This window comes from Populus trichocarpa, chromosome 8 (assembly GCF_000002775.5).
Source record: "Populus trichocarpa isolate Nisqually-1 chromosome 8, P.trichocarpa_v4.1, whole genome shotgun sequence".
Lineage (NCBI taxonomy): Eukaryota > Viridiplantae > Streptophyta > Magnoliopsida > Malpighiales > Salicaceae > Populus > Populus trichocarpa.
Genome location: NC_037292.2, coordinates 9,737,650 through 9,752,610, shown reverse-complemented (window position 1 = coordinate 9,752,610; position 14,961 = coordinate 9,737,650). Strand labels below are relative to the sequence as shown.

Here is a 14,961-nt window from a genome sequence, read left to right as displayed (position 1 = left end):
AAGCTCCTCTTTTTTTTTCCTCTTGCGCTCCTTCTCCACGTGGAAATGTCATCACCGAAAGAATACAAGACAGAGATACCGTACAGCTATATAGATGGTGATTTGTAGATTTATTTTTTTTTATTTTTTATATCTATATAAATAAGTGGAGTATTTTAGTTCACTTGAACTCATCTTTACTGATGCCTTAAATTTTATAGTGCTAAAAGGAGTAATTAGTGGAATTTCAAGGATTGAGAATTTAGAGAAGTAGAAAATTAGAATTATTTTTTGGGATTGCTGATATAAACGCCCACATGGCATACCAAAGAATTAATAATTAATAGAATGATACTAATTAATATATCATATCACCTTTATGTGAGCAATTTCAAAAAAAAAAAATCTCATTTTTCTTCCTTGAAATTCCAACTATTGAACTTCATTAGTTAGAGCATCATAAAATTTCTCCCGAATCATGGGTAGTTTCTGAGAATTTGTTTTCTTTTATCAATAATGTAACTCCTTTGAAGTAAGTTATTGTATAAATTTTTTTTAAAAAAAATTCATCAACATCTATGGGTAATTTTTGTTTTAATTCAGGTCATGCTACTTTCTTAGCTTGTGTCATGTTGGATTAAATTTTTTAACCTAAAAACAATTTACATTATTATTAAACTCGTAAAAAATCAATAATCAATGTTAGGATGTTTTTTTAAAGTTGTAATAACTTCATAAAAAAATTAAATTAAATTATTATGATCAATTCAAAATATATAAAAGATAAAATTAGATAATATTCGTAGTTTTTTAATTTCAAAATAAATAAGCAATTTTTTAATATAAAAAATTAAAAAATGAATAAAATAATTATGACTGGATAACTTTTTTATTTGAAAAAAAAAACTCTTAAACATCTACAAGGATTTTATATATATATATATATATATATATATATATATATATATATATATATAATTTTAGTTAATTGGGTGGCGTAGGTTTTTATTTCACAATCAAACGGTTTTCTTAAATGAACTTAAATATACTAATATTAAATTCTTAAAATGACACGGATGTGTGAAACGGACGAATGAATCGAATATTGTCCATCATGACGGTGACGAGCTCGTCATTGACAAAAGGCCAAAAGATAAGGCCAGTAAAAGAACAAATATGCGGATGACACTTGCCATACACATGTCTATCAGGCTGGTTGACCCGGGATACGAGCCGGGTCTCGAGAGGTAAAAATCTAGGTCTGTAATTTGCCTCGAGAAAGTAGAAACTCGGGCGATCCCGTACGAATTTGTTTTTTTTTTTTATTTACATTTTATTTCTTAACAAACTAAAAATAAATTTATGAATACATGCGAACCGCGTGTAAAATTTTGATGGGCTAAGGGCGTGAGGGTCTAATAGAATTTTCACAGCACGTAGCGGTTTCAGTAATTAATAGAAAAATTGTTGGGACTGCAAGAAAATTTAACCAGCGAGTTAAAATAGCGGTTTAAGTTCGAGGGTAAGAAAAAACATTTATCACCGAAGATAGAAGGTAGCGGGTACAACAGTTAACAAAATAATTGCTTGATCTGAGTTAAAAATGGTGTTTCAGTTTAAGGATAAAAAACATAGGAGATGTCTCGTGCAGAGGAATCAAAGGTATTCCTTTTGTTTTGGCATCTTATACGCCTGATTCTATTCTCTTTTTGGTGGTGGTGGTTATTAGTTATATATATATATAGTCGTGTTTTTTTTAATTAAAAATAAGAAATATTTTTTGTTTAAATAATTTAATTTAAAATAAAAAGATAATATCTTTTCAATGTTGAATAAAAATCTTTTGAAGTAATTTTTTAATTTTATTATTTATAATATATATTGACGTGGATTGTTTTTTAATTTTTTTAAATGAATTATTAAAATCTCAAGTATTTTTGTTTTCTTGGTTTCTTGGTTGACCTGAATCAACATGTAAACTGAGATTCAATTTATTGGTTGGGTTAACCTCCAACCCAAGTTTAATAATTATGAAAATATAATGATAAGGATCAATATTTATTTGTCTAGTTAGTTATGTAGTTATTACCATGTTTTTTTTTTAAATGTGAATTAAATTTAATTCATAGGTTAGATTATTTTTATATTAGAATTTTTTTATGGTATGGTTTTAAATTATAAATGAAATTTAGTTTCTAAAAAATATTAAAAAAAAATCAGAGGGGAGACTATTCGATTTGTTACAATAATAATTTCTTTTAAAATCAACTTTAAAAACAACATTTCAAAAATACTTTTAATAATACAAACCTTATTTTTCTTTTCTTTTTTTTTTAAAAAAACAAAACAAAACCCACCTTGTGCTCATGATGAAACAAAACATCTATACCCTTCCTCTCTCCATTATTCCTTGTGCCTCTTCTTCTATAGTAAGTAAGTGTTTGGTATTATAATATAGGAATATGTTAATTATATTTAAAACCCACTGTCACTTTTTATATAAAAAAAAACTTTTAGTATTTTTAATTAAAAATATATTAATATAATATTTTTTTTATTTTTTTAATATAAACACATTAAAATCATTAAAAACACTTAAAATTAATACATCAATCAAAATAAAAATAATTAAAAAAATACTTTTAAAAACAATAACACAATTAATACCGAACTATATTTTAGAAGGAGAGGATTGATTATAGTGGCAGGGAATAAATCCCTTTCTGTTGTTGTACTGGATATATATATATATATATATATAATGCTGACCCATGAGGAAGTGACTCAGAAACCATGAATGGGTTTGACAATTATATATCATAAAAATATCATAAAGCTATGTACGTAGGCAAAATAATAATAATAATAAACACCTCCTCAAAGTAATATTTGAAAATCCAACAATTCTGATAATTGTATTAGTATGTGGTCAAGAGTTGGATCTTTAGAAAGCAAGGATTAATTCTTTCTGGATGCTATCGCCATGATCGATGGTTTCAAGATTATTCTGGCATCTTGAAGCCTCATCTTGAAACCTGGTTATTACATTTGTTGAAATGGACTCCGACTAGGATTTTTTTGGTCGAGGTCTTGTCGGATTGGTAAGCAAAGAATCTCTTCAAGAAGATGGCAGGAAACTCCACTCACATTCCTGAGAAAACATCCGCATGCACTCGACCAAATAATGTGCTGGGTTTGCCATTCCCGAATGCTCTAGCTGGGTTTGCTGCAGGGGCTCGATCTCTGTTATTTGCTTTCTTATTACTGGATTAGCGATTTTTGGATATCGACTGGAGCTACCACGCAAAACAATAATGATGGATCGATTCGTGATTTATTGCATCTGGTGGAATGGAATGCATATATGATCTTGTAATAATTATGGAGCATGCCAATGAATTACAGTGGATATAAAATCAGAGATATTAGGGCCTCCCATATACGATATATAAAACTTTATAATGTTTTCATGGATGTTGTCATAGAATGACGAAACACTGTCGTCCAATGACATAACATGGGCATGCCAATGAATCTCGAAATCCTTTGTAATATTAGAAAATGTAACACTTTGGAATAGCATGATTACTTACTTGTACTATTATTTTTTCCTTAATTTAAGTTAATAATGATCACTAGTGTTTTTTTTTTTTTTTTGGTTAAAGGCCGCACTATCTTTTCTCGTTAACTGCAATCTTTGTCGGTAGAATACTTAGCGCTGAAGGAGTTTGTTCGCAGCCCAGGATGATAAACCTTTCCTCAAAACTAATTTACTCGTACGAGGAATCTCATGTGCAACTTAAATTATTGCAACAATCAATAAGAACATTAAGCATGTTTCTTTACTTTTCTAGGTAATTTAAAATATTGCCTTACTTCCCTCTGACGCTCAAGCTGGTTCTTTTTTCATTTAGTGCAAAGCGTCTTGCCATGGGATGGTTATAGAATGTCCTCGTGTGCTCTTAGAGCCTGTGGATGGCTCAGCTATTATCAATCACTGAAAGCTGCATCAGAAAAGAGTCAAATTTCTGATATGGAAATTTCACGATATCTTCTACCGGAAAACATGCATCCTCTACTTTATTGTAACTGAAAAGCCCATCGATCGAGCATCAGAATACAAGTATCAACAACATCCTGTGCACAACCTCTCTTATCCATCTCATGCCAAGCCTCAAATGCCCCATCAACATCACCCATTTCAAAAACATTGAGATCAGCATATTACAAGTCTGGACACTACGAAAGCAACCCACTTCAATCATTCTCTCATAAAGCCTGCAAAGTGCATCAATGGAAGTTGTGTATGTAAAACTACCAGGGGTATGGCCAAGCTGGATCATTTGCTCCAAACCTTCATTCCTCTAGTCGGATTCCTAACTCCACACCAGCGAAAAAACAATACATTAATTGTAATTAGTATTAGCATCAGGCTTAACCTTGTCCTTCACCGTCTTAAACAATGCATCGGCATCCTCGACCAAAATACAATTGCATGAAGCATCCAACAAGTTAAAGGCATTCATTTCGGGCTGCACTTGACCCTTATCCTCTTCTTCTTGGCGAATTAATTCTGGACTCGGTCAGATACTTCTTGGTATAACTCCTCATAATGGTTACAAAAACTCAGCAGGAACCACATTCTTGTTATTCCTCTTCAAGTAATCAAACATGCCACAGACTATTCGAAACTGCTGCTTCTTATATTTCGTACTAGTCAAAATATCAACATTTCATTACAAGCATAAGGCTCTTGGGAATAATTCTCTTGATGCCCTGGCCACATAAAGAACCTGAACGCAATCTTTTCCTCGAAATTAAGCCTATCGAGCACCTCAAGGACCAAGTAAGTAATCAGCTCTAACCTAAGTTTTCGAGGGCTTTCTCCATATTATGATTATTATGAATACAATTCGAAACTAGAGCTGCCCATTAAAATTTCACAAGCTCTATCTGTTGGAATATTGCCAATTATGTGGTTGCCATTGTCAAAGAAGATGACTGCAATGGTGGGTTGTTGGTGGCAGCCAACAACCATTGTCTAATGTCAAAGTTTGGTAAGTTTGGCAGCCACCATTGTTGACAAAAGAGTTGGAGGAGCTGCCATGAATGCCTATAAATAGAGGCCTACATTAGAGAAGCAAAGTGAGAGAAGAAAGGAGAGAAAACGTGAGTGTGAGTTGAGAGAAAGAGAGAGCTGCAATGGCAGCAGCCTTGCTGCCATTGCAGCAGCTGCAACAGCTGTGTGTGAGAGCTGGGAGTAGAGTAGAGTGGATGTAATCCTCCTCCTCCATATATATTGTAATCCTTTCTCTATATATCTCAATAATATAGACTCTCCCGTGGATGTAGGCGGTTTTGCCGAACCACGTAAAATATTGTGCCAGTGTGCTATCCCTCCTTTGAGCAATTATCAGTACACCCCCGGTCGGAAATCCCCAACAATTGGTATCAGAGCTGATGGTTCAAGTGGTGTTTGATTTTTGCTCAAAAATGAAAGTTCTCAAAATGGTGTTTTGACCATACCACTGTGTAGAGGAGGCCAAGACGAAGCCACCGGTGAAAACGACGTCAAAATCGGACGTCGGACATGGCCGCACTCTCCATCACTCTCCGGCAAGGCGTCTGTCCACGCGCGCAGACGCGCCCCACGTGTCTTCTTCACCCGGATGAGTTTACCCGACCCGAACACCAGTTGACCCGACCCATGTGGCTGACCCGGATAAGGATGACATCCGCATGACGTAAAGGTGACGTCATCATGAACAGTAGACATGCCAGGGATGACATTAGCATGATGTAATTGTGACATCATCATGTACAGTAGCATGGCCCATGATGACATCAGCCTGATGTAATGGTAAAGTCATCATGCACAGTAGGCATGCCATGTCAGCAGCCACATCATCGACCAGTCAGCAGACATGTCAGCAAAGTGGGACCCACCTGCCACATCATCAGCCGCGGGCCGAGCCGAGTTGAGCCGAGCCATTTTGAAGCCGAGCCGAGCCGCAAGCCGAGGGATAAGATTTTGTGCAGCAGAGTCTACGTGCAACCGGATCTGAGATTGAATCTGGGCCGTTCATCAGGCCAGAATTGTTTTGATCAAATCGTAGCCGTCTGAAATGCGATTTGGACGATTTCAGACTTGTTTCCAGCTAATTTGATCGTTCCGGATGCAATGGTACGGTCCGATCGTTGAGATTTGAGACCGAAAGTGGTGGTGGTGAATTAACAAAAAAGATTGCCCGATGAGGAGGCATCTGAAGGGCATCATGGTGGTCGATGAAGATGAAGAAGAAGAAGGTGCACATGTTTACCCAATTACATGTGCTGAACTGCTAAGTGGGGAGATTTGAATTGCCTTGAGGGAAGGTAAAATTGGGACACTCTGGACACCCGATCATATGGATAATTTGAGGTGAAGAGTGAAAACTGATGAAGTCCAATCTTGACGAATCTAAGCACTGGTAGTCTCGCCAGATGTTGAGAAATGATGTATTAAACCAATATATTCCAGATCACTTGTAAAGGAAAGCCGCAACAAAGCTAGCAAATGGTTGTATATACGGAAAGACAGTACGATGGATAGATATGGCCTAAGAAGTTCTGTCTAGGAGGTTGGGTTTTAAGCGGGACCAGTGTGACCCCTCCAATCTTTCCTGGGAACTTGCTTAGTGGAAGGATTATCCATACGGTACTATTTTCGTATATATAACAGTTTGTAATGTTCAAGGATCTGATGGAGTGGTGATTTCTCCAAAGAAGTTAGATTCGGTGACTGTGATTTCTTGAGGGAGAATTGATGAAGACCCTGATAATGGAAGAGAAATACAGCAAGGGGATAAAGATTGGCACCCTATTATTTGACTTGGACAGGTGTTGTGACAGGATGAGCTGCTGTCAAACATAAGCAAGGAATATGGAGAAATCTGGAGAACAGAAATTGCACGAGGGCACACGGAGATTGTGCAGAGGTACCCGTAGGATCCAACGAGGTACTGTAATGAGACACCAGGTGCAAGGCGAAGAGGTGTTCCTAGATGAAGCTCAGAGCAGAGACTGTTAAAGTTTGTACAACATGAAGTCTCTTGTGCTCTTAATGAAGACAACAGGCGAAGACCTTTCCAATGCATGCAAGGATGGAAAGAGAGCTGTTGCAGAGGCACCTAATTGAGGGGGTGCAAACGCCTGTGATAAAAGGTGACCGTCTATGATTAAAGGCGAAGACACCAAAGAGAGTTGGTGTAGGTGGAGCTGTCAAGCAGAAAGGCGTAGAAGCTCCAAACATAGAAATCGAGGTGGAGGATTGCGAGGAGTATACCGCAAGTTTCTCTTTCTATGTAATCAGTGGCAGTTATCTCTCCCATAATGCACATGGCGGTAGAGAATTTTGGAGCCACTTTGAAGCATCTCAGCTGAAGGAAGATGCGACCGCCCCATGACAACGGGCGAAGACACCTTAGATGGAAGGTGTGTAAGGGCCATGATATGAGCCCAAGATTAGACCGCCGCATAACGACGAGCGGAGACACCTAAGGAGAAGGTGTGTGGGCCACGATAGGAGCCCAAGTTCAGAACAACCCCAGAGCCAATGTGATGGCTGGATATGAGTGGACAGATGGATAGCCAATGAAGTGGCTATGATGAGTATGAAGACAAATGCAGGATTGACTTTCATGGATATTGCCCCCATGCTAAAGATCAATGAGCTAGAAGACATTTGCCTTGGACAATAAGTGGATGACTTGTGGAGCATTAAGACGCGGCTGCTATGAAGAAGCAGAAGGGCATGCGCAGGTTCCGAGAACGAGTTGACTCTTGTCAAGGTGGTGAGCTCGGTAATGGCATTGTAATACTCAGAGTATGAAGACAAATATGGATCAACATTTATGGGCTGCCCCCATGGTTAAAGGTGGAGAGCTACCTGGACTCTTACGACTAAGAGCGAGAGACTCACGGAGAAGTAAGGCGTGGTTCCTAGGGTGGAACAGAGGGCAGGCGCAACTCCTGGATGAGTAGACTCTTGGAAGAGTGGTGAGCTTGTGATCACATTGAAATACTCAATGACTGTCGCACTTGGGAATATTCGTTTGAGGGGGTGTTGTAAGCCTTGGTGTGAGGCTTGAAAAATCATTCCGGACCGAGCATGGTTAAGACGCTCGAAGGGGAATGTTATGTCGAAGATGCTCTCAGAATGGTAAGCTTCGAAGAGCTGCAGGATGCAAGCGTGTGCTGAAGAAGCAAGAGGACAATTGCCCACATAAATGGCAAAGGGGGTGATTGTTGGAATATTGCCAATTATGTGGCTGCCATTGTCAAAGAAGATGGCTGCAATGGTGGGTTGTTGGTGGCAGCCAACAACCATTGTCTAATGTCAAAGTTTGGTAAGTTTGACAGCCACCATTGTTGACAAAAGAGTTGGAGGAGCTGCCATGAATGCCTATAAATAGAGGCCTACATTAGAGAAGCAAAGTGAGAGAAGAAAGGAGAGAAAACGTGAGTGTGAGTTGAGAGAAAGAGAGAGCTGCAATGGCAGCAGCCTTGCTGCCATTGCAGCAGCTGCAACAGCTGTGTGTGAGAGCTGGGAGTAGAGTAGAGTGGATGTAATCCTCCTCCTCCATATATATTGTAATCCTTTCTCTATATATCTCAATAATATAGACTCTCCCGTGGATGTAGGCGGTTTTGCCGAACCACGTAAAATATTGTGCCAGTGTGCTATCCCTCCTTTGAGCAATTATCAGTACACCCCCGGTCGGAAATCCCCAACACTATCAACACCACACTCTCTAACACGATTTCTTCTACCCGCCACTCTCAAATGTCTGCTCTAATGGAGCAACATGAGAGCATAGAAATTACACTAGCGGACAAATTTAAGGTTGTTGGAATAAGAGAAAATGAAGGACTAACGAATTTCTATAGAAAAGCAAAGAAAGGTAATTTCTCTTAAAAGCAGATAAATATACAAGAATTCTCCTCATTTTTTAAAAGTGTTAAGATTAAGAAGAAGAAGAAGAAGAAGACCTCTATTTTCTTCTTGAATTTCAATAAAAAAACTCCATGACTTTAAAAAGGGAAATCGAAATAGGATGTGAAAATAGCGCTGGAGATTGGCATGCCTCTATCCGATTAGACTGTCGAGCAATGCCAGCATATCAGGAGCGGATAGTTGGAGCTTGCTTGGAACCCAGACAAAGCTAACTGGTACCTCTGATGAAAATTGTTCTTGAGGCACTTGCTGTTATTATTTAGTGGGGATAAGATATTAAATCATTTTTATTTTTTTTTAATATTTCCATCTCTTTTTCTTTGTGCATTATGCCATAAAAATAGTTGAAAAGTGCGTTTAAGTTTTACGTAGAACATGACAGTAGTGTGTTTACTAACCTTTCCCAAACTGCAGTCGACGAGTCCACCGAAGTATTGTGATGAATGTGGAGCTCCATATCTAAGAGAAACCTCCAAGTTCTGTTCCGAATGTGGTACAAAGAGGCTAGGAACATGAAACTATGGTAAAAAATATCCTTTTATGATCCTATGATATACTCATCTCCGCCATTGTAAAATTGTAGGTGCTTGATATGAGTTGACTGTTAACTTTTTGTAAAATATCTGAACTTCCATTTTTAAGTATTTTTTATTTTTTAGGAGGTGAGATTGAAAAATTGACTAGAAATGAAGGATATTTTAGAAGAAATAAAAAAAAAAACAATTAAATTATCAAGGAAAAGTAAGAGTAAGATTAAGTAAAAAATTAAAATAAAATAAACTAATTATTTCATAAAAAGCACAGAGATTAAGATAGGAAAATGATTTTTTATGAATACATCATTCAGTTGTATGGTTGCTTAAGAGATAATCTCCAACAAAAAACTAACACGCAAATAATAGAAGATTTACCGAGTTTTATTTTTATTTTCCATTTGATTTTGGGTTCATCGTTGTTTTCGTACATGTCACAATCTCATCAATGACCATTTAAAAATACGTTAATTGCAGCCTCGTTCTAAACGTACTTGCAAAAATTTAAAAATAGTAAAATAAGTTAACCCCCGCGCTCTCACTGAAGAAAACCCGGCCCTCGAAGAAGAAGAAGAAGAGGTAGATATAGAGAAACATCAAGACCAGAACCAAAGTGACCCATCAACGCCATTACAAGCATTTCTTGAATCTAATGTTGCAGCGATCGAGTCTCTTAAATCACTTTTACTACAAAAACTTGAAAATGGCTAAGACGAAGAGGCTTTAAAGATTATAAAGCTTTTAGTGTCTGCGCAACCGGAAGTAACTGTAGCAAATTTGTCAACCTTTTTACAACAACCATGACTTTCTTCTTGTAGTAGTTGGTTGGCATTTATTAGGCTGTACATGGGTTGCTGCCAAGACTCTTCTTTCTTGTATAAATAGAGACAGAGACGAGAGAGTGCAGAGAGTAGTACAGAGACAGTGCAAGTGTGTGCAGAGAGAGGAAGACAGTGCAACTGTGAGAGTGAGTGCAAGTGCAGATTTGAGAAAAACACCGAGCGTAAGAGTGAAACACTGGGTTTTGTGGGGTTGTATTGGGTTGTGTTGAGTGTTTATATCATTCCTTCAATAATATACAATCTGCTGTCTCCGTGGACGTACCCGGTTTTGAGGAACCACGTAAATTTGCTTGTTTGTGTTTTTATTTGTGTTTGTTTTCGGTCCAGTATGCACAACAAATTGGTATCAGAGCATTAGGGAAGCTTAAACACAGAAAAACACGTTTTTTCAGCTCTCTGTTTAAAGTTGCAGAATTTTCAAAGTTCTCAGATCTTGATTTTGACCATCTGCGGAGATTCCTCTCATCGATACGAGTCCGGCAATATAAAGATCATCAAAATCAGAGTTGAAACGAGCCCTGTAGAGCTCGCCAAAGTTTTACCTGAAATCTGCCGGAAAAACTAGACAGTGCCGGAATTCTCGCCTGAGAAGACAGCCACGTCATCTGACACGTAGGCGTTGAGTCATCATACACGTCATCAACAGAGGGTCCACATCGCCTGTCATCAGCCACGTCATCTGATAGTGACAGAATATTCTCTTGACAGAATAAGAATATTCCGTTAACAGTAAGAGAATATTCCCGTGACAGAATATTTTTTATCGGAGACAGAATATTCCTTCCCTGAGTTAATTCGGTCAGATTGGTTTTTTGGCCAACTCAGTGATTTTTTGACCTGTTTTAGGTCGAGTCAAGTTGGTTCCTAGCATTTTCAACCATTCCGGACGCAACCGTGGTGTCCGTTTTGTGAAACAGCACACTGAAGTTACTGTTTTGGCACTTTTGAGCATAAAAATGTGTGTTTTAACAATTTCGGGAGTCCATTTGTAATCTAAAGACGTCCTAATGGCTGATATTCCAGAAGAAAGATCAGCGAGAAATGCTAGTATACCTCCACAATACATCCCGGTATCGAGTACCAAATTTGAGGTGGAGAAGTTTGATGGGAAATGTAATTTTGGCATGTGGAAATGTGAAGTCATGGATATGCTTGTCCAAATGAATTTGGATTTCACTCTAGAAGATAAACCGGAGGATTTGGATGATAAAAGTTGGGAAAGGATAAATCGGTTGGCTTGCAGTTCCATCCGACTTTGTCTTGTAAAGGATCAGAAGTACGCCTTTTCAGAACAAAACTCTGCAAAGGAATTATGGCAAGCACTGGAGGACAAGTTTATGAAGAAGAGTATAGAGAATCGTCTCTACTTGAAGAAAAGGATCTTCCATTTTCAGCACAAGAAAGGTACTTCCATGAATGAGCATCTAAATGATTTCAATAAAATAATAGCTGATTTGAAGAATTTAGATGTGGAAATCGATGATGAAGATAAAGCTCTGTTGTTATTGAATTCACTGCCTGACACATTGAACATCTCGTCACCACTTTACTGTATGGTAAAGAAAAGATTAAATTCATTGATGTGTCAAATGCTTTGGTGAACAATGAGTACCGGAAGAAGGACCAGATTGTTCACAAGGAGTCAATGTCAGAAGCATTGACAGTTAGAGGCAGAACAAACACCAGAAGATTTCGAGGGCGAGGGAGATCTCGCTCAAAATCCAAAGGAGAATCATCAAACAGACAATATCTTGCAAAAGATGAGTGTGCCTTTTGTCACAAAAAGGGCATTGGAAGAAAGATTGTCCAATCAAGGGCAACAAGGAAAAAGATGAACCAACTGTGAATGTTGCACGAGATGAGGATGAACGAGACTCTGCATTCATGGTCTCATCACCAGAAAACCATTCTGGTGAATGGATTCTTGATTCTGCATGTTCCTATCACATGTGCCCTAACAAGCACTTATTCTCGAGACTCGAGGAGTTCGATGGAGGAGTTGTGTTGATGGGTAATGATGATGTTAGTGAGATCAAAGGGATTGGGACTATCCATCTGAAGATGCATAATGGGGTAGTCAAGACACTAACAGAGGTACGGTATGTTCCTGACTTGAAGAAAAATCTCTTCTTACTTGGAGTCCTAGAATCCAGTGGTTATAAGATTATCATGCATGGTGGAGTCCTCAGAGCAATCTGTGGTGCATTAGTTGTCTTAAGAGGCATGAGGATAGGAAACTTATATTTCCTGGATGGATCTATAGTTACTGGTACAGCAGCTGTTTCCAAAAGCATAGATGATGATGAAGCAGATAATTCCAAACTTTGGCACATGCGCTTAGGGCATGCTGGTGAACAGGCTTTGCAAGGATTGGTCAAGCAAGGTCTATTAAAAGGCGCCAAGACTGGGAAGCATGGGTTCTGTGAGCATTGTGTTTTTGGAAAACAGACAAGGGTCAAGTTTGGCACTGCGGTACACAACACAAAAGGGATCCTAGATTATGTTCACACAGACGTATGGGGACCTTCAAAGAATGAATCTCTTGGAGGTAATCGTTGGTTTGTTACTTTCATTGATGATTTCTCAAGACGAGTATGGGTGTACATGATGAAACACAAGGATGAGGTCTTTGATATCTTTCTAAAATGGAAGAAAATGGTGGAGACTCAAACTGGAAGGAGAGTTAAGACTCTTCGGTCAGATAATGGTGATGAGTACACTTCAGATCCTTTCTTTGAAGTTTGTCAGAATGAAGGGATCAAGCGACATTTTACTGTTCGCAAAACACCACAACAGAATGGAGTAGCAGAACGCATGAACAGTACATTGGTGGAGAAAGTTTGATGTATGCTATCACATTCGGGACTAAGCAAAGTGTTCTGGGGCGAGGCATTAAGCTATGCTCGTCATATTGTTAACTGGTTACCTTCAGCAATATTAAATGGAAGAACCCCCTTGGAGGTATGGTCAGGCTCTCTTGCAAATGATTATGACTCTATGCGTATATTTGGTTGCTCAGCATATTATCATGTTACTGAGTCCAAGCTAGATCCTAGAGCCAAGAAAGCTATATTTTTGGGCTTTAGTGGAGGAGTAAAAGGCTACAGACTCTGGTGTTCTGAATCAAAGAAAGTGATTTTGAGTAGAGATGTCACTTTTGATGAGTCTGGCATGTTACAACAAGAGAAATCACAGGAGAAGGAAAAACAATCTGGTGATGCACAACAGGTGGAGTTGGATACTTCAGTCATTCCTGTAAAGACTGTTCAGACAATCCCTACTGAAGGAGATTCAGATGAAAGTTCAGATGAAGAGGATGCAATAACTCCAGCAACCACATAACAAGAATCCATTGCAACGAGTAAACCAAAAAGGGTTATCAAGAAACCTGCTCGGTATTGTAACATGGTGGTTTATGCACTTCCAGTGATTGATGATGGAATCCCCTACACCTACAAAGAAGCAGTACAGAGTGTAGAAAGTGCAAAATGGAAAGAGGCAATAGATGAAGAGATGAAATCTCTCCACAAGAATCAGACTTGGGATTTGGTACAACTCCCTAAGGGAAAGAAGACAATTGGTTGCAAGTGGGTATATGCCAAGAAGGAAGGTAATCCTGGAAAAGACAACATCCGATTCAAAGCAAGATTGGTAGCAAAAGGCTATGCTTAGAAGGAGGGGATACATTATAATGAGGTATTCTCTCCAGTTGTTAAGCATTCATCAATTTGTATTCTGTTAGCCTTAGTTGCACAATTTGATTTGGAGTTAGCCCAACTTGATGTGAAAACTGTCTTCCTACATGGAGATTTGGAAGAGGAAATTTACATGTCTCAGCTAGATGGTTTCAAAGTCATTGGGAAAGAGAATTGGGCTTGTAAACTGAAGAAGTCATTGTATGGATTGAAACAATCTCCTCGTCAGTGGTATAAACGATTTGATAAGTTCATGACAGAATATGGATACACACGGAGTCAGTTTGACAACTGTGTATATTTTTGCAAACTTCTCGATGGTTCTTTCATCTATTTGCTCTTATATGTGGATGATATGTTGATCGCATCGAAGAGCAAGGTGGAGATTGATAGACTGAAAGCTCAACTAAGAACTGAGTTTGAAATGAATGACCTTGGAGAAGCTAAGAAGATTCTTGGCATGGAGATTCAGAGAGACAGAAGAAAAGGCACAGTCTGTTTGACACATACCCAATACTTGAAGAAAATTCTACAGAGATTTGGGGTAGATGGTAAGACCAAGCCTGTAAGCACACCTTTAGCTCCTCATTTTAAGCTAAGTGCTTTAATGTCTCCACGCACAGAGGAAGAGCGCAAACATATGGCTCAAATTCCTTATGCAAATACAGTTGGTGCATTAATGTATGCAATGGTTTGTACGAGACCAGATATTTCACATGCTGTCAGTATGGTGAGCAGGTATATGCATGATCCGGGAAAGGGTCACTGGCAGACAGTTAAGTGGATTCTAAGATACATTCATGGCACAACTGATATTGGTTTGAAGTTTGAGAGGGATGATAGACTCGGACAAAATTTAGTTGGTTATGTGGATTCGGACTATGCTGGCGACTTAGACAAGCGTCGTTCCACAACAG

The 14,961-nt window shown here is 38.3% G+C and overlaps 1 protein-coding gene across 1 annotated transcript in view; it reads left to right on the top strand.

Moving 5' to 3' along the window:
* LOC7471463 (protein SLOW GREEN 1, chloroplastic) overlaps nt 1–14,961 on the top strand; it is a 49,057-nt gene that overhangs the window by 16,226 nt on the left and 17,870 nt on the right. The gene's annotated exons all lie outside the window — the stretch shown is intronic.